Source organism: Leopardus geoffroyi, chromosome C1 (assembly GCF_018350155.1).
Source record: "Leopardus geoffroyi isolate Oge1 chromosome C1, O.geoffroyi_Oge1_pat1.0, whole genome shotgun sequence".
NCBI lineage: Eukaryota > Metazoa > Chordata > Mammalia > Carnivora > Felidae > Leopardus > Leopardus geoffroyi.
The window spans coordinates 28,696,264-28,717,104 of NC_059328.1; positions in this window are offsets into that span (position 1 = coordinate 28,696,264).

The following is a 20,841-nucleotide window of genomic DNA, read 5'->3' on the forward strand; positions in this document are numbered from 1 at the left end:
GCCAGGGGACGCAGGGCCGTGTCCAGGCAGCTTTCACTCCCTGTGTAACCTTGGCAGCGGCCTCCTTTCTGTGAGCCTCGGGTCTTCCTGTGAAATGAAGGATGAGGCTAAATCAGTGGCTTTCCAGTGGCTTCCCATGGGCCCCCAGAGTCCCCGTAAGGCAAAGGGGAGGCAGAGGAGCAAACCTTGGGGTCCGCGGCCAGCACGGTTTCTCTGACCTGCTCCGGGGACAGAGCTAGTGCAGCAAAGTTTCGCTTAGGAAAAAAGAAGTTCATGGCTGCGAGCAAATCTGAAAACCGCTGGAGTGATGGTCCCTAAGGCCCCTTCCAGCTCTGACATTTCATGATTTATGAGTAAATAAGATAATATATATGAAAGAGGGCCTGGAACACGGTAAGGATGCAATAAATGGGCTACGTTATTACTGGCGGAGTCGGCACATGTCACAGGAGCCGATGGTTGCTCAGCTGAAACCAAGAGACTCGGCTCACACCGTCTCCCGATCTTCAAGCACAGGAACCGCACTGGGAGAGGTGCCACGGCTCTGGGCTGGGTAAATGGAGAAGAGAGAAAGGCAGAGAGCGCAGGAAGTGCAGATGCCAGGGTCAAGGCCGAGGAGCCCTCTGGTGCTCAGGTTCCTAGAAGAAAGGGGTGAGACCCAGCTCCATCACGGAGACCTCTGTGCACTGGTTGCCATGGAGATGGGGAGGGCGGGGGCCCGGGGCATCGGCCTCTCCACCAGAAGCGGCATTTGCTGCTCTTGATTTTATCCAGTTTAAGAAGGAAGGCATGGACGGGGGATCCTGTATACCGCCCTCCCCTGTCTCCCCATTGTGTCCTCACTACCTGCCACTCACCTCCAGGATTTCCCTGGGCAGCCACAGGCTGAATCCCCTCTGGATGAAGGTCCTGGCCCACGTGTGGATGGAGTGGACGAGGGGAAGGAGGCCGGCATGGCCGGAGAAGGCGGGTCGGGAAGGTGGGAGGCGAGCCGGAGAGCAGGGGTGGGGGGAGCAGAGGGGAGTCTGAAGAGGTACGTCTGCCCAGCGGTGGAGGGTGGAGCAGGGGAATGAGGTGGCCCAGGGACCGCCGCCGCTGGAGTCATTCTAGGGAGAGAAAACCAAGGCCTGGCGTGCAACAGCATCAGGGGAAAGGTACTGGAAGGATGAACTCGAACCGGAGGGACGGCAGACAGGGGTTCGTTACTGGACTGAAAGGCTCAGGACCTCGGCCCGTGAAGGAATCCAAGGTCTAGCCTGGCTTTTCCCAAAACGCCTTCCCTGGAAAACTGGCTCCACTAAAAAGACTGCTGGGACCAAGGCCCCCATTCCAAAAAATGCGGGTGTGAAGGCAAGGCCAGGGGCACATTAGCGTGATGAAGGCCCCGTGAGGCCCCCCCACAAGGATGATGCTCCCTCACTGGCGTTTGACTCCACTCTGATTTTCACAGAGGTCCAGACAGAAAGAAACTTACATTAACTGTGTTTAGCCCAACTTTGTGTTTTAACTTTGACCACAGAGCCTCCTCCCCCATCCCCTTCAGAAACATCTATTTACACCTTCTGGAACATTTGGAAATTACTGATCTAGTCACATGGATCTCTCTCTCTCTCTCTCTCTCTCTCTCACACACACACACGCACACACACACACATACACACACACACACAGTGCACGGCAGCAGGGAGAAGATTCAGGATGCGTGGCTGTCCCAGAGAAAGTCACATATGTGACCCAGAGGTCCCACTTCTGGGGATCAGGCCTAAAAGACGGGTGCGTAACGTGGAAATAACCACATGCATGATGTCACAACCAAAATGTGAAAATAGTTAAATATTTAAAAATCCAACGGTTCCATCAGCTGTCATATAATTCCTCAATGGAACGTTTGCACAACGATTGTGCATAATATATAGCTATACAAGATGTCACTTAAGATAGACTACATTGTACGAATTGTTTGCAGTTTGTTAAAAAGAGAACTATGTGTGGAAAAAGAAAGATAGGAAGAAAATACATAGTAGGTTTTTTTTTGTTTACCATGAAGAAATCTCTCTGAATGGTGAATATAAGAGTTCTATTCATAGAAATAAAGTCATATCCACCCCCCCCCCCACACTGTAATAAATGGCATCTGGCTTGTACATCTGGCATCTGTGAGTCTAGTCAGTTTGAGTTGGTTCCCTGAGTCTCATTCCCTGAAGGCATATGAAGTATCTGAACCTGGAGGGCTGAACCGGGCTATTTACTGTCAAAGTACAGCCCCTGATGAGACTCATCCAGAAGAGCCACGCATCACACCTCCCCTTCTGACTTCCTCGTTTCATGGTCTCAACGTCACCAGGGCAAACGGGGCTTTGGAGAAGCAACAACTGGAACAAAAACGTCAAGGAAAAACCTCGACTCACGCTAGACCTTCCAGGAGACTTCCATATTGCTCGGTTCTTTTTTCTTTTTTTTTTTTTTTTTTCTTTTTTATATTGCTTGGTTCTTGACCTTGGCTGCACATTGGGTTCCACTAAGAAACTTCTGTAAAAATGCATGAGTCCCACCATCAGATACTGGGATCTCGTGGGTGTGGCGCACGGCCTGAGCGCTGGCCTTGGCAAAAGCCCGGGTGACTCCAAAAGCCGGGTGACTCCAGGCTTGGGAAGGGCTGTGCGCGCTGCTGGTGAGCGGGGGGCGGGGCTGAAGGAATGGGGGTGCTTGTCACTTCCTAAGGGCGTGGCCAGGGGCCCAGAGGGAGCTCCTCTCAGGGCCTGGGGGCCTGGGCAGGGCATGTGATGAGTCTGGGCTCCCTCCCTTGGGTCTCAGGTCAGGCGGGCGGCCAGTCCGGTGCCTCTGCCTGTGAGCGGGAGGTGACGGGGCCCCGGGCTCCCCAATGTTCCTGGTTTGGGCGAAAGTCGCTGCCCTCCCTCCGGACGCCAGCGCCCGTGCTTCTCAAATGAAGACATTGCCGCCCGCCAAGTGGACGGTTTGTAGGGCTAAATGCCTTAATATTTTTGGAGTCGAAGGAACAAAACTGCCGCAAGACACTGTTGTTTTCCCCGCTGTAATTGATGGGCCTCACTCTTTTCTGCCGTTAAAGCACAAGCTGCGGCTATTTTTCTTTTTTTAACCAAACACCGCTGAATGTGAAACATCGATTTTTTTTTTTTTTAAACTGGGTTTCAAACTGAGAAATGTCTTGATCCCAGAAGTCAATCACCTCGAGCATCACAGTGACTTACATCGGCGCCCTCGTGGGGCTGACCCGGCGGCTCCTGTGCCACCCCATCCCCCCGCAGGGCAGAGACTGCCTCAAGGACAGGGACCCTCCAGTTCTTCTGAAGGGCACCTGACGACCAGACCTGCCCCGTGTGGCCATCAGCTTCTCTTCTGGGAGCGTCCAAAGAGCCCTCACTGCCCTCTTGACCACACCCATACCCCAGGAAGGAAGGACACTCAGAACCTCTGCCTCATTGCATGGCTCAGGCCCACCTCATACAGTTGCGCTGGTTGCTCACTGCACAACTCTAGAGAATGTGTCCCCATTAGTGCCACTCACCTGCTTTTTAAATTATTTTTTTTAATTTTTTTAATGTTTATTTTTGAGAGAGAGAGAGAGAGAGAGAAACAGAGCTCGAGAGGGGAAGGGCCAGAGAGAGAGGGAGACACAGAATCTGAAGCAGGCTCCAGGCTCCGAGCTGTCAGCACAGAGCCTGATGCGGGGCTCGAACTCACGAACCGCGAGATCATGACCTGAGCCGAAGTCGGACACTTAACTGACTGAGCCACCCAGGCGCCCCACTCACCTGCTTTTTTTTTTTTTTTTTAATTTTTTTTTTTCAACGTTTATTTATTTTTGGGACAGACAGAGACAGAGCATGAACGGGGGAGGGGCAGAGAGAGAGGGAGACACAGAATCGGAAACAGGCTCCAGGCTCTGAGCCATCAGCCCAGAGCCCGACGCGGGGCTCGAACTCACGGACCGCGAGATCGTGACCTGGCTGAAGTCGGACGCTTAACCGACTGCGCCACCCAGGTGCCCCTCACCTGCTTTTTAAAATCAGTTCTGGACAACTCCCCCACTGCCTATGGCTGAAGCCCAGCTCTTGAGCATGGCTCCCAGCGCCCTGTCCGGCCTTCCTGTCCAGTCATTTCAAGCTTTATCCCCTCATCTCTAGCTCTGGTCTCACTGGACTTCTATCCCTTTCCCAAAGAAACATGTTTCTCCTGCCTGTGTCTTTCCCACCATGCCCTCTGCTTGCAGTGCTCTCCTTCCGTCCCTCCCCTCCTCCCCAGGCAAATTCTACTCGCCCTTCAGCTCTCCACTAACACACCACTCCCTCCAGAAAGCTTTCCCAGACTCTCACACCCCACCGAGTCCCCCCGCTTCATGGCACCTTTTACTCCCCTTGGCACAGCTGTTGCCTCACATAGTTGCCGTTGGCTTTTATCTCCTAGAGTGGAAGCGACCGAGGGCAGGCACTGTGGTCTTTTGTTCCCTGCTACTTCTCCAGCCCCGGTGCAGACACTGGCCAGTGGTGCTCAATTCGTTCGTTCTGAATGAGTGAGGGAGTGAACAGGTGGCTGTGGCTTAGAGGGCTCCTTGCCCCGCGTGTGGTGTGGCCCTTCCTCACCTCCCGCCACGTCTCTTCCGTCTGTACTTTAGTTACCCTGATTAGACCAGGAGCCTGCCTGCCCCAAGCCCGCCCCTCTCGACTGAAAGCTGGGACCCACCCGGCCCTTTCCTGCCCCTCTCTTGGAAGAGAGTGGACAGATGTATCCTGGTCCCCAGAGAGCCAGCCCAGTTTGCAGATGGACATTTCAACGTTGCCAAGATGCTGATACCCTGGCTGGAGCTCCAGCTAAACACCTGGGTCCCTGGACTCTCCATGCCGGGCCCAACCCTCCGGTCACGAGACCCAAGAGCCAAGTGCTTCGCAGAGTTAGCTCTTTTAGAGGCGGCCTGGGTGGCTCAGTCAGTTGACTGTCTGACTTCGGCTCAGGTCACGGTCTCACACTTCATGAGTTCGAGCCCCGCATCGGGCTCGCTGCTGTCAGCACAGAGCCTGCTTTGGATCCCCTGTCCCCCCCCTCTCTCTGCCCCTCCCCCGCCTCTCTCTCTCTCTCTCTCTCTCAAATAAATAAACATTTAAACTGCACAACCATCCTCTGAAGTGGGTTATTATTGTTGTTATACCCGCTTTATTGATGAGGAAAATGAGGAACAGAGGGATTAAGTGACTTGCCCAACATCACACAGGACGCAGTGGCTGTGCTAGAATTTGAACGTAGGGCACACTGACCCCAGAGCCTTTGCTTTCCACTGACATTCCCTGAACTAACCTCAAATCTGCTAGACGGTATTAAACCCAGGGCCCTAGATGGGGGACTGTCTTTCAGGGCCCACCTTCCCAGGTCCCCAGGTCCCCCCAGTGTCCCCTGTCCTCTGGAAGAGGCCTTGGTGAGGCTCTGGCCCGAAGCCGGGCATCTTTCACCTGTCTCCCAGTGGGGCTTTCCGTGCCCCTTCTTGTCCTCTTGGCCCAACCCTCCTCGAAGCGCGGAGCGGGCACGGAGGACACGGCTATTCACAGTCTCCCTGGACCATCCTTCAGAGGCAGCCTCCACGCCCCTCAATCTTCCTCTCGATGTCACCGCGCTTTCTCAGTAGTGGCCGTGTCACCTTGGACTGTGAAGGCACAGGCAGTCCTGCAGTTACAGGAAAAAATAGGCAAAGAAATTGCATTTCGTTGCATTTCCTCCGAGACCGTTGTGAAGCGTGTGACTTGCCTCTTTTGTGTTGAATTGTTTTAGCTGCATCTTGAAGGACCCAGATTCCATTTTTTTTAAGTTTTTTTAACGTTTATTTATTTTTGAGACAGAGAGAGACAGAGCATGAGCGGGGGAGGGTCAGAGAGAGAGGGAGACACAGAATCCAAAGCAGGCTCCAGGCTCTGAGCTGTGGGCACAGAGCCTGACGCGGGGCTCGAACCTACAGACCGCGAGATCATGACCTGAGCCGAAGTCAGACCCCCAACCAAGTGAGCCACCCAGGCGCCCCCCAGATTCCATTTTTGTTGAAACAACTGGAAGAAAGAGCAGCTGGGTTCCAATCCCAGCTTTGTCATCAACCTGCTTGAAAGCCTTCAGCGTTTCCTTTTGTCCTTAAGATGATTTCCAAACACCTTGAGGTGGGGAGGCACCATTGGGACCCACCGTTTCTTGGGAATGCTCTACTCCGGCTACATTGAGCTCCTCCCTCTTGCTCTGACCCTCACAGATGTCCCTGAAGCTGTCTTTCTCCTCCCTCTTGGCCCCAAACACCCCGATTCATCCTTCAGCCTGAGTGTCATCTCCTCCAGGAAGTACTCTGCTATCATCACCCACATAACCGGTTGCTGAGACCCCCAGGTCCCCTGGATGTCCTCTTGTAGGGTATGTAATGCAATTTAGTGTGTTTTCTCTAGTCAGTCATTTGACCACCTACTGTGTGAGCTTCAAGAGGGCCCCACTTAATCCGTCTTGCTCGCCATTGTTTCTCTAGCGCCCAGCACAGTGCCTGACACACAACAGGTGTTTTAGAAGCATACACCACATATGAACGACTAAACAAACCAGTCAGGATTCTTAGATGCAAACAACAAAACCAGCTATGCCTGGTTTAAGGGGGAAGAAATGATTTCTTCCAGGGCAGTCAGCTAGCTCACAGAATCACAGCAAGTTCTGGAGACCCAGGCTCAGGACCACACAGCAGAATGGTGCCGGCCACATGGCAGGACACGTTTGGTGAGGGCACCACTGCTGTCTTCAATAACAGCGAGCCCCTGTCTCTGAGACCACCACCATCCCGAGCCGTGGGCCCTTGACCCCTCCAACAACGATGTGCCCTGTTCCTCTGGGAACTTGAACTCGCTCTTCCTTCTTCACGTTATGAACTCTTGATCGAGAGACGGAGGCCGGTGTCCTGATGGGCACACAGCCTGAGTCACGTGCGCAACCCTACCCTCAAGGGAGTCTGGGAACAGGAGTTCTTCGCATTTTTACTTCCTTGAGTGAGAGGGAGGGGAGTCGTCGGGTGGGAGCCTCCTAGGAATGGGGTACACGTGCGGAGCAGTTCACAAGAAGGGGAAACCTCTACCACAGCGATCAAGTGAACGGACCCATAAGACGGTTTCCCTCCCTTCTTGCTGTCTCAGTTTCCTCAGCTGCAAGAGGAAAACAGGTCAGTCCTTCAGTTTCCTCTCTGGCACTAACACCCTATGATTCTGGTTTTGTGTTGTTTATCCATATGCAGCCTGAAGACACAGGAAGCACAGGTGAACCAGAGGGAGGAGAATCTCCCAGAAGTTCCTGTACCAGTCAGGACCAACTAGGTTATGCCACAGTAACAAATCTACCAAGTCCCCGGGGACTTATGCCAAAGGACACTGCCGCGGTTAGGGACGTGCCTATCTGGAAAGTGGAAGGGGGGCGTGTTCACCCACTGCTGTAGGTACTTTCTACGGCTCATAGGAAGCACGATTGCCCTGAACTATTCTGAAGGAGCGTGGTCAGAATGGCTAACAAAGAAACTAGCTGTTCCACCAGAAAGGCCAATTTCAAAGGCAAGCAGCTTCGCAGAGGAGGGTTTATCAGCAGTAATATTGCGGATGATTTATTTATTTATTCCGTCATTCATGGATTTATTCAAGTATTTATGGGGCATCCACTATGTATCAGGTACCAGACTGGCCACGGGGATGTGATGGTAAACAAGACAGAAAGGTCTGTGCCCTCTTTGAGCTTATACTCTAGCGAGGAAGAAAGAGAATCACTAGATAAACAAAGAATTACGCAGGATGCTTTCCGTGGTGCTCAGTGCTACAAAGGCATAAGCAGGGTGGTTCAGGAGAGCAGGGAGGATGTGGGTGAGGGGCATCTTAGCAGCGATGACGGTCAGGGAAGGCGAGGCCCCCCTGGGATGACATTTAAGCTGAATTGTGATTAATAATAAGAGGAAAGAACGAGCCAGGCAGAGGGGACAGCCAGGTGAGAAGACTGTAAAGTAGGAGCCCATGTGGCTGGAAAAGCAGGAGACAAGGGCAGGGAAGCAGGTGGGGTCCTTGCTCCATAGCAAGTCATCTGTAGGGATTCTGGGTACAAGGGTTTGGGGGGCGGTGCATTGCCTGGCATTAAGCAAGAGAGTGACAAGATCCGATTGGATTTCGTGTTTTTTCAAAAGATCCCTTTGGCTGCTGGGCACAGAGCGGATCGGAGGGGAGCAAAGTAATAACAGAACGAATACAATACCTAGTTCAATAGAGTGAAATTGCCAGCGGAGAATCCCGGCTTTCATTGCTACCGCAAATGGTAAATGCTGCAGGTGCCACAGGGAGTTATCGTGACCAGGGGCAGGGAGGATGTTCCGGTCCGCACATTCCCAGGGGAGAGTCTCTTCCACTTGTATTAGTCTGGACAGCGTAGGCGACACCACAGCACCAAATTCTAGCCTCAGTGGTTGCACGAGCAGTGCTGTTATTTCTTGCTTGCCCTGCATGCTCTTTGTGGGTGGGCCTGGGGTCTCTGCTCCTCACGGTCACTCAGGGACCCAGGCGTCACCCTCTGCAGCCTGGTCTTCATGCTCCCTGCAGCGGGCAGGGGAGAAGTATGCACAGAGAGGCGACACGTAGTCCTCTGCACTTTGTGACATCTTCTTCTGTCCCATGGGCCAGAACCAGCCACATGTCTGCATGTGATTGCAAAGAAGCTGTGGTCTCCGGTGTGCTCAGGAGGAAGGGAGGAGTGGATGTGTGCACAGGCACTAGCATCTGCCGTGTGCCTGAAATCAGAAGTCACTGGTCCCCGGCAAAATAAAAAAGGGGCCGGAGGACCATAGGAAAGAGCCCCGGCAGGATGGATGAGGCTCCAAAGAACCACCCAAACTAAAAATAAAGCTGCTTTTCCGCTGGGATATCCAATGTGACTTGGGAACAAAAAAAAAAACAAAACAAAACAAAAAACGCTTGTTTTGGGAGGAATATAGATCTGGCTGGTGCACAGTACAAGGGGCCAGGCACTCAGGACTAGAAGGTCATTTGGTACAGAGCCTCCAAATGCCAGGAAAGTGGATTCGCCCCCAGGCCCCTTCACCAGGCCTCAGTTCTCTTGCCTCTTCCTGAGGTCCCTCTGCATAGGGACACGCATATGCTGGAGAATTCTGTAACCCTTTCTGCATTGCTCTGCGATCTTTCTCTTTGGGACTTGTCCTGCACACACATTTTTTCTTTTTCTCCGAACATCACCATTTTTAGTCATAACCATAGCTACACATTTCCAAGTACCTTCTAAACATTTCACATAGCATAGCTAATTCAATCCGCACAACAATCCCAGAAGGTAGGTATGGTTATCATCACCATTGTACACGTGGAGAAACTGAGGCACGGGGTGACTCAGTAACTTACCTAGAGTGTAGCAGCTAAGAGCAGAGGAGCTGGGAATCAAAACCAGGGGGTGTGGTCCCGGAGGCCCTGCTCTCCATCTGTAGAACACAATGCCCCAGCAGACACGGCCACAACCCACACTGGCTCCAAAGAGCATCTGTCCCCGAGGAGTGGAGGACAGCAAAAGATCCTTTTTGGCCAAATTCCTCGACTGGTGACTTGGGACTTCACAGAGGAGCGAACCTTCCCACGTGGACACACACAGAAACTAGCCAAAGCAGATCATTTAACTCTTCTCGCTTTTCATTTGATTCTACTTCATATTTGGGTTTGGGTTTTTTTTTTTTTTTTTCCAACAAATATTTTTGAACCTCTCCTATAAGGAAGACACTCAGTCAATGCACTAAAGGGAAGTAAGGAGAAGAAACTGGGTGCCTAAGTCACATCTCTTCCCTCGAAGGGCTTGCCATCTACTCAGGAAAACTAGACAGAATCACATGACAACACAGACCCTGTGCTCAAGAAAGCCCCAGCTATGGGCTGACAGCAAGTTCTCAGATCAGCAAATTAAAAAAAAATACCGCATGGGGCGCCTGGGTGGCTCAGTCGGTTAAGCGTCTGACTTCAGCTCAGGTCCTCTGCGCTGACAACTCAGAATGCCTCAGCAGAATGCCTGCTTCGGATTCTGTGTCTCCCTATCTCTCTGCCCCTCCCCTGCTCACGCTCTGTCTCTCTCTCTCAAAAATAAATAAACATTAAAAAAAATAAAATGAGGTGTCTTCAAATGTCTACATAATTTCTTTATTTTTTTTAATTTTTTTTTCAACGTTTATTTATTTTTTTTGGGACAGAGAGAGACAGAGCATGAACGGGGGAGGGGCAGAGAAAGAGGGAGACACAGAATCGGAAACAGGCTCCAGGCTCTGAGCCATCAGCCCAGAGCCTGACGCGGGGCTCGAACTCAGGGACCGCGAGATTGTGACCTGGCTGAAGTTGGACGCTTAACCGACTGCGCCACCCAGGCGCCCCTACATAATTTCTTTAAAAGAAAGAAAGAAGAAAAAAGAAAACAAAGAAAAGGAAAGGAAAGGAAAGGAAAGGAAAGGAAAGGAAAGGAAAGAAAAGGAAAGGAAAGGAAGGAAAAAAAAAGACAAGACAAGACACAAAAGCAGGCCAGAGACAGGAAAGCAAGACAGAAGGTGAGTTTTGTGAGGCCACATTCTGCTCAGCTGCCTAAGCATCTGCACAAGCCCCTGTAGGAAGGCCCAGGGCTGTGAACAAGTGTTTTAAACTCTATTCCTTACACCCTTGAGGCCGCCATCTTCTATGCTTTGGAAAATTTGCTTCCATCACACACACACACACACACACTCTCAGAGCGATCAAACAAACCAACAACAACAAAAACCTACACATTTCCCTGTTGCATGAGTCAGAACCCGCAACCTACTCTAACTGGTTTTAGAGAGAAAATACATGTATCAAAAGTTATTTGACAACACAGAGAGTTTCAGAGAAGGCCATAGAGCTGGTCTTCGACATCGTTAGGGACAGCCCTCAAGTTCAGAGGGTTGGTCCCCTTGCAGATAGGGTCCCTGTCCTGGGGACAGGCACTGCAGCATGAAAGGCCATCCCCAGGACTCTCACTGCTGTCTCTGAAACCTTGACGGCCCTCTGCTGCCCTCCACTCCTTGGCTAAGTTCATGACTGCCACACGTTACCTCTTTCCTCTGTGTGTTTTCTTCTGAACTGAAGCTGTTCATTGATGCAGCCAAATGCAAGATCCCAGGTCACATGCCTTCCCAGTAACTAACACCGAGGCTGGGAAAGTGAATCCTGACTTCTCTCTCTGGAAGGCGGGATTCATAATAGGAGTAGTTACCAGGGTGGCCACACATTCTGGTTTCTTAAGAGAATCTGGGTTTCTGGGGCATCTGGGTGGCTCAGTCGGTCCAGCATCTGACTTCGGCTCAGGTTGCGATCTCGTGGTTCATGGATTTCAGCCCTGAGTCGGGCTCTGTGCTGACAGCTCAGAGCCTGGAGCCTGTTTCGGATTCTGTGTCTCCCTCTCTCTCTGCCCCTCCCCTGCTCATGCTCATGCTCTGTCTCTCAAAACTAAATAAACGTTAAAAAATTAAACAAAAGAGAATCTCAGTTTCTGCCTCTTGTCCCAGCATAATTATTAATAGCACCCTTTTAACTCTCCAGTGTGGTTCCACTTGGATCATAAATTATATAGACATCCCAATAATTCCCAGTAATAATCGCTGGGTTCAGTCATCACGAATGTCCTGCTTTCCCTTCCTTCCCAGATCCTCTGCCCCTCCCACTCCAGAAGCCTGTGCTTCCGAATGTGCCCTTCTCCTATTACAAAGCAAAAGGGGACTCTTCTGTTTGCACTCAGGGAAGTCAACAATGGGCATACCTCAGGGAACATTCCAGTCAGAAGAGGGAGAACTTTTCTATTCAAGATTAAAAAAAAAAAAGCCAAATTAAAATTCAGAAGAACAAAGGAAAATATGAGCAACCAGCTGGCAGGTTTAGTTAGACATCCAGGTAGGGGACAGCTCATGGAGGGCCTTGAATGACAAGGAGAAAACTTTGGACTTTATCTGTGGGAAGTAAAATATATATGGAAGTTCTCTGAACAGGGGAATGGCCTGACCCTGTCCAGCATACTTGAAAGAGTAGGCACCAGACCGACCTGAGTTTAATGTATGATTTATTGTATGGAATGAGGGACAGAATGGAAAATTACTTAACCTCTCTAAAACTCGAATTTATCATTTGTAAAACAGAGAAAGTGAAAGCCTCCTTTGAGATTGTTGTGGGGATGAATTAAAATAAAGTTCTTGGCACAGTATACAAACACACGGTAGGTACTCGAATGACGTTAGTTGCCATAGCTGATGTCCAGGCAGGAGTTGGAGGAGCACCATGCAGAGCACCAGGAAAGAGGAGAGGCTGATCTTCGGCCCTGTTGTTCCATCCATCACTAAAAGTGGGTGTTAGAGTCTCCAACTATTATTATTATCGGGTTAACTATTTCTCCATTCAATTCTACCAGGTTTTGCTTCATGTATTTTGGGGACTTGTTAGGTGCATATATGTTCGTATTATGTCTTTATGAGAAATTGACACTTTCATCATTACAAAATGTCCTTCTCTGTCCCTACTCACAATTTTTGTCTTAAAACCTACTTGTCTGATAGTATAGCCTCTCTAGGTCTTGTTTGGTTAATGTTAGCATGACGTATCTTTTCCTGTCCTTTTACTTTCAATCTATTTGTCTCTTTGAATCCAAAGTGCCTCCTGTAGATAGTATATACTTGGATCATGTTTTTTTTTTTCCAATTCATTTTGCCATCTCAGCCTTCTATTGGAATGTTTAGTCCATTTGCGTTTAACGTAATTGCTGATAAGGTAGGATTTGCAGTTGGAATTTGCTATTTGTTTTTCACATGTTTTATATTTTCTGACCCTCTGTGCTTCTGTTTCTGTTAGAAGTACAGTAGAAAGTGTATAATTTTAATTCCCTATTGCTTCTTTTATCATATTTTTAAAGTTACTTTCTTAGTGGTTGCCCTGGGAATTACAATTAACACCTAAACTTAAAACAATTCTGTTTGAATTGTTGCCAACTTAATTTCAATAATATGCAAAAACCACTGTTCCAATACATCTCTGTTCCCTCCTCTTTTGTTTTACTGTCATACAAATTAGATCTTTACATATTATAAGCTCTTCGACACAGTTTTATAATTGTTGCTTTATGCGGTTGTGTTTTAAATCAGACAGGAGAATAAAACCATTATAAAACAAAAATGCATTTATTACATTGTTTTCATATTAACCTATGTAGTTATCTTTACTTGTATTCTTTATTTATTTGTGTGGATTCAAGTTACTGTCTCATGTGCTTTCATTTCATCTTGGAAGACTCCCATGAATATATCTTGTAGGGCAAGTCTGCTACCAACAAATTCTCAGTTTTTGTTTATCTGGAAATGTGTTAATGTCTCTTTCATTTTTGAAGCTTGGTTCTGCTGGAATGTCTCAGTTGACCTTTTTCTTTCATTTCTTGAATATATCATCCCACTGCTTTTTGGTCTCCATAGTTTCTGATGAGGTGCCAGGTTTTGATCTTATTAAAGATCCCTTTTCTCTTTTCTCTTACTGCTTTCAGGATTCTTGCTTTGCCTTTGACTTTTGACCAATTGACTGTGATGTGTCTAAGTGTGGATCTCTTTGAATTTATTCGACTTGAAATTTGTTGAAGTTCTTGGATGTGTAGATTAATATTTTTCATCTAACTTGAGAAGTTTTAGAAGTTTATTCAAATAGTGTTTCTTCCTCTTTCTCTCCTCTCCTTCTGGGACTCCCATTATGCACATGTTGGTAATCTTAATGGTGTCCCATGGGTCTCTGAGGTTCTTCCATTTTTTAAATTCTTTTTCTTTCCTCAGACTAGATAATCTCAGTTGACTTATCTTCAAGTTTGCTCTTCTTTTATTCTGCCAATTCAAATATGCTGTTGAGACTATCTAGTGAATTTTTTTTTTATTTCAGTCATCGTACTTTTCAACTCCAGAATTTCTATTTGGTTCTTTGTTTTGTTTTGTTTTGTTTTAATAATCTCTATCTCCTTATTGATATTCTCTATGTGGTGACACATTGTTCGCATACTTTCATTTAATTATTTGGAAGTTTTTCCCTTTAGTTCTTTGAACACTTTATAATAGATGATGAAAGTCTTTGTCTAGTAAGTCCAACTTCTGGGCTTCCTTAGGGAGAATTCCTATTGACTGCTTTTTTTCCCCCGTGTATGGATCATACTTTCCTATTTATTTTCATGCCTCATAACTTTTTGTTAAAAACTAAGCACTTTAAATAATACATCGTGGCAACTCTTCAACTCAGACTCCCTCCCACCACAGGATTTGTCATTGTTCTGTTTGTTGTCGTTGTTGTTTAGTTAGTGACGTTTCTGATAGAATTCTGTAAAGTCTGTATTATTTGTCATGTGCAGCCACTGAAATCTCTGTTCAGCTAGCTTGGTGATTATCTAATGGTTGAAGAGATTTCCTTAAATGCTTTCAATGACTAAGTTTTTCATCTTTTTCTGAGGGGCTCTGTGTTGGTGCACACCTTCAAGTCTCTGATAATTTACAACCCTGCCTAAACCCTTTGATTTCTGTTTGTGCAGAGTTCCAAGGTCAGCCAGAGGTGAGAGACTGGAGCCTTCTCAAGTCTTTCCTGGGGATGCACAGAGCACTACACATGTGTGTGGCCTTCTAAATCCCCAGGAATATGTCAGAGCTTGTCAAAGATCTCTGTGGGAACATCTCATTCACCAGATTTAAGTTTTTTGGCCAGCTTCCTGTTTGCCCAACAGGTATTACCACCTCAGGTAACTGTGACGTTAAACAATTGCCTATGATTGCTTTTGACAAATGCTATCCAGATGAGATCAGTCGCGTTCAGGGTGATATGGCCGTAGACCTGACAATTGCTATCAGATAGAGTGTTTTTCTCTGAGCCAAAGCAAATAAAGATGAGTCCTTTTATGGGAGCTGCTGCGCAAGTCAAATAGCGACAATTCTCTGAGGATAGAGCTTTTGGGAAGCTCTAAACTCATACTTTCCCATCCAGTGACTGCTAGGCTGCTGGTTTGCACAGCTGCTGTGATTGTGGTGCTGCTGGTTCTCAAGGCTACTGCGGAGCTGGGGAAAGAGCCATGGGAGCCAGACAAGTTAAAATGCCACAAAGCTCATTGTTCTTGCTGAGGTGAAGCTATTTTTCCCCAAACAAACACTCTTTGGATTATTGCAAGCCTTTATTAATTTCCAGCATTCTGAAAATAGTGGTGTTGAACATTTTCCCAGTGTTCTCATTGCTTTTATGGAAGAGCAGACTCCTGAAGGTTCTTACTCTTCCGTTAGAGAAGCTCTTCCCTTTCATGAAGAGTTTAACTGGGGCCTAACATGATCAGATCATTTTGTTAGACTCTGTCTGACCTCTGCATTGAGAATAGATTGCAGGGATGGAACAGGCAGCAAGGGGACAGTTAAGAGAATCTTACTGGGGAGAAGCGATGGCTGTCAGAACCAGAGCAGTAGGAGCAGCGTGACTGTGGAAAAGTGCATCAGTCCAACAGACTCACATAAGACATTTTTTCTTTCTTCTGATCTACCCAGTGATCCAGGAGCTGAAATAGGTCTCATGCTCTATCAGATAAGCAGATCTGAAGGGAATCGGCCCAAACACAATGCAAGGAAGAGCAGAGGCTGCTTGCTCATCTCTGGGTACCACAGAAGCTTTGTGAGGGAGGAGAGTCAGGAGATCCCCAGGGGAGAGTGAAATAAGTCGTGGGAAGGGCAAATGAGGGCTGACACGAGGGGCTGGGGACCCAGGTGTTCCTTGGCCTCTGCTGTAGAACAGCTGCAGGGCCAACCAAAGTTTTGCCACCTGGGATCCTTCAGGACCACAAATTCATCTCTGCCCCTCTTAAGAGGCCGTCCCTGAGTGCACTGTGCTGCTGGAGTCCAGTAGAGGAACCAGGTAAGAGTGGAGTGGACTGCTTTCTTCTTCATTTTGTTCTCTCCCAAGAAATTCTCTGAATGAGCTTTTGTATGTCCCAGATGTTCCTGCCTTTGTTCCAATTTAATCCTGTCTATTTATCCCCTGTGGTACCTGTTTATTATCTTCCATTTCTCTTCGGGAGCTGGGGCTCAGTGGATCTGCCAGGACTGATCTTATCTGCATTTGGGCAAACACAACCATGCCCAGGCCTTGTCATCCAGCTCCCATATGAAAGAGTCAGAGAAGGAGAAGCATTAAAACCGGTACCACCAAGAACAGCAAGCCCACAGAGATTTAGAAATAAACATGAAAACTGCTCTGGGTGCTGTTCAGAGGCACTTGCAAACCCCTTCAGTGGAGACTCAATGGAGCTGCGCACCCACTCCCCGGGCCCCATCCTCCTGCAGCTACAAATCATGTAGACTTGGCTCTTGACTTCCGCCTTGAAAGGGGGACTGTGGTTCCCAGCAGGGCTGTGGAGACAATGACACAGAACCTCTCCCCTGCGAGGATTCAAAATCTGGGAACGTTACAGCTGTTGGAGGCTATAACTTTGGGTCTTTGATGAGATCTCCGAGGGCAACCGGGGGAGGAGGGCTCAAGGACTCAGAGTGAGCCACATACTCAGAAAAGGTTACGACACAGGCTTCCTGGTCCCCCCTGGACTGCTTTCTCCAACAGCACATTGCATAGGCAGGGCTCTAACATGCAAGTTGAGAATCACAGCAATAACAGAGGGGGGGAACAAGAGATTTTATTTATTACCTTTACCAGACAGATCTACGGAGACCAGCTACCCAACCATACTGTCTCTAACCTCGACCTCGGAGGACACCCCTGGACTGCAGCCACCAGGCCCCACAACCCCACCTTTGGGAGCTGCGGGCAGACAGGGTCTGATTCTTCACTAGCACTAAGTTCAAGGGAGCTATGTCATAAACCACAGGTTGGAGCAAAAGCCTTGGAGGCAAGTCACGGTGAAACCCACCCCTACTTACCTGAGAAAGGGGCAAGAGCGCTTCTAAACTTTCTCCTGAATCCACACTCCTTTCGCCACCTGCCGTGTGCCCACCTTGGCCTGCAACAGGAGTGAGATGGGACCTCAGATGATGTCAGGGCCGACTCCATGGCAGCCAAGTGTGTTAATTCTGTGATTCACCGCACCCCGGCTCTTTTAATCCTCACATCAACACTGCGAGGCTGGCATCAATACCTCCATGGCAGACATGAGTCAACCAAGACCGTGAGAGGTTATGTAACTTGCCCGAGATCACGCAACTAAGAACTGGCAGCCCCAAGTTTGAACTCTGGTCTGTCAGATCTAAAGCGGAAAACATGCTCGGGAATCTCCGATGCAACAGGGTTCCCACTGGCCAGTCCTCGAAAGGCCGTCTGTTCTACCCATCCAGGATGGACAATCCCTGCGCCTGCATAGCCGTGTGGGGGTGGAGGAATGTGGGGCCCTGCATTGTTCAGCATGCGTCCCTGCGGTCACCACAAATGGCTCGTTTTATAGTGGTGGCGGTGGCGGCAGCTTCAGGCGCCTTTGCCTTGCAGGATTGACATCAATCCTCATTCAAATCAAACTCCTCTGAAACATGCTCCAGTGGAGTGGAATTTTCTGCTAAATAAGGTGTTATTAACCCAGCTCCCGGCTCCTTGGGCCCGGGCTGAGCTCAGCAGCAGCGACAGCCACTCCACGCTACTTAAATACCGATTAATAGACATTGCAGCACTGGCCCAGGCAGACCCGGCGACCTCAGGCTCCTGCGGGCTCCTCGGGGCTCCTCGGACCATGATGCCTGGAAACTCACAATGCATCTTCCTCGACTCTCATTCCAGTGCAGTCGCCAAGCAGCAATTGGATGCTTTGTGGTCTCAGGACAAGGAGATGGGGGGGGGGGGCAGAAAGGGGGAAATTGCTGTTCTCCTTCTGCGGCCTCTTCCTTACCAGGCTTCCCTTTGCGGGGCTTCTCCGGATGGAATGGGGCAAAGGACGAGCTCGGTCGGGGAGGAAGGGGAGTGGTTCTTCTCTCCGCCATGCTTGCAATAGCATGGCGAGAGGACCAGGAGTCTCCCACCACCCTGAAGACGACACAAGGAGCCATCCAGGCTTTGGGCTGGGACTGGGTCCTAACAAAATGCCATCTTATTTCTAGTGCAGCCCAAAACACACTTCGATGTGCCACACCCGATCATTCCAGCCACATACCAGTTCAGTTTATGTAATTCTCAAAGTGTAAACTTTTACCGCTGAAAGAGCCCTTAGAGAGTCGCTGGTCCAAGCTCATTTTACAGCTGAGGAAACTCCGGACCAGAGAGGGAAAAGGTCACGTCCAAGGTCACACAGCTAGTAAGCAGCAAAGCCAGGGCTCGTACCCAGATCTCCAACTCCCAGTGCAATGCTCTTTCCCTCACTCCGTTTCTCTCCCTTCCAAGCACACAAAGGCATCGCTGCCAGCCAGGAAGTAATAACCACATTTACGCGATTTCCCAGTTTGCATATGGCAATGGATAGCAAATTGTTCTTAAGTGATATGTTATTAAATAAGATCAGAGAACATAAAAATGGATTTCTGAACTCTGGTAAATAAGAATACATCACACTTCTTCGTCTATTTCCCTGACAAATGCCTGCTAGGTGCCTGCTACGTGTCGGACACAGTGCTGGGTGCGGGGTCCACAGGGGTGACTGCATGAGAGATGGTCTGTAGCCTCACCAAGCTTACAGTCTAGCAGGGGAGACAGAACAATCTCACACACGTGTGCAAATAACTGCTATGAAGGAAAGGAACCAAGGACCAGCACGCAACCATGGGGAAGACGTGCTTTATGTTTGCAAGGTCACGGAAGGCTTCTCTAAGGAGGTGACAGTCGAGCCAAGACCCGAGGGATGAGAAACGGCCAGCAAGAGAGGAGACAGGGAGGAGCGATCCAAGCAGAAGGAATCACACTTGGATTTCGTACCATGGACAATGAGGTGAAAATATTTTTAAATGAATACGAGCCCATTATTTTAGAGACAGGAAAGCTATTCCATTTCCTCAGTTAATTGTTCTGTTTCCTAGAGATGATGCCTTATTGATCAGCCTTTCTGGGTCACTTGTCTGCATTTTTTGTACCATTTGCTCAATTTGTGGCTGACGAAGGGCCCTTTCAGAGGTGGTGGAAGGACTTTTCACCTCCCTCCCCAAACCCAGAACAGTGCCGAATAGTTGTTTCGCACACAGGCTCCAACACGAAGACCCAGGCTCTCTCACGTCTCAGCTGTGTGACCTTGGGCAAGGCACTTCCTCTCTGAGCCTCGGTCTCTTCATTTGTGGGGTCAAGGGTAACAAGGACACACCCTCAGAAGTAATGTGTGAAGAACCTAGCACCTGCATCTGGCATGTTGTAAGCACTCAATGACCATTAGCCGCTACTATGATTGGAAGCTACATTCAAACAAATGAAACTGCCTTGTGCATGCAAAGGTGTTGGCTAACTTTTCTTCAACCTTTTTTTCCCTAGGCACATTGTGGCAAAGAGCAGATCCCTTTGTAGTTGTGACTGAAAGTTTGTGCCAAAAACTCCATGGGTCCTGGGAGGATTGGTGGGGAAGCTTATGAACAGGGGAGGGGGTGCCCAAGACCTGGAGTCAGGAGCAAGATCTTTTTTTCTTTTTAAATGTAGTTGTTTTAGGGGCGCCTGGGTGGTTCAGTCGGTTAAGCGTCTGACTTCGGCTCAGGTCGTGATCTCACAGTCCGTGAGTTCGAGCCCCGCGTCGGGCTCTGTGCTGATGGCTCAGAGCCTGGAGCCTGTTTTGGATTCTGTGTCTCCCTCTCTCTTTGACCCTCCCCTGTTGATGCTCTGTCTCTCTCTGTATCAAAAAATAAATAAACGTTAAAAAATAAAAATATAAAAATAAAATTTCAAAAAAAATGTAGTTGTTTTTAAAGTTTATTTATTTATTTTTGAGAGAGAAAGAGCTCTCGCGGGGGAGGGGCAGAGAGAGGCAGAGAGAGAATCCCACACAAGCTCCCCACTATGAGTGCAAAGCCCCTTCTCACAAACCGTGATCACGATCTGAGCTGAAATCAAGAGTCAGACACTGAACCAACTGAGCCAGCCAGGCGCCTTAGGGGCGAGATCTTTTAAACAGGCAAGTGTTGCTCGGAGCAGAACCCCAGGGAAGGTGTCAGCCTTGGGAGAGCCTGACATGGTGGCATCTACAGCATAAGGAAGAAAAAGGACCCAAGAAGTAAAGGCCAGAAAAGCTGACAAAAGCCACAGTTGCTGAGCTGGGCTGCCCAACACTCCAGCACGAACAAGCAGAGGGCGGGAAACGTCAGCCATTGGGGAAAATCCAAATGGGATTCTATTCGGAACTAGGGAGAGTTCTAAGGGGGTTTGGGAAGCTCTGAGGGGTGAGAGATGCTTTCCCTGAAGGTCAGCATTTCTATGCATCAAAGAATTTGGTTAGAACTTGTCCCTCTCCACTCTCCTTGGAAGCATTTCCATTTCTGTCTGAAGAGACAGCCAATCTGGCAAACTTAGGGCTCAGACGAGATCCTCAAAGATCTTGAGGTTTTGGTTGGACATGTTTCCATCTTTTCTCTCCATTGAATGATTTTTGGATTTCCTCTCTTTTCCCCCAGCTCCCCAGCCTGGTCCATAGCATCTCCCAGGCCATGCCTGGGACCCACCCCAACTGCCTCCCAATATCTTGCCTCTTGGATCATGGACCACAGTCTAAGCTTGCCAAAAGGTTTTATTGTTACCATTCTTCCTCTGGCATTAGCCAGAAATGCTCCAAGTTCAGCTCATCTGCGCTCCTCTCCTGAAGTCAAATGCAAGGAGGGTTTTCTGCATT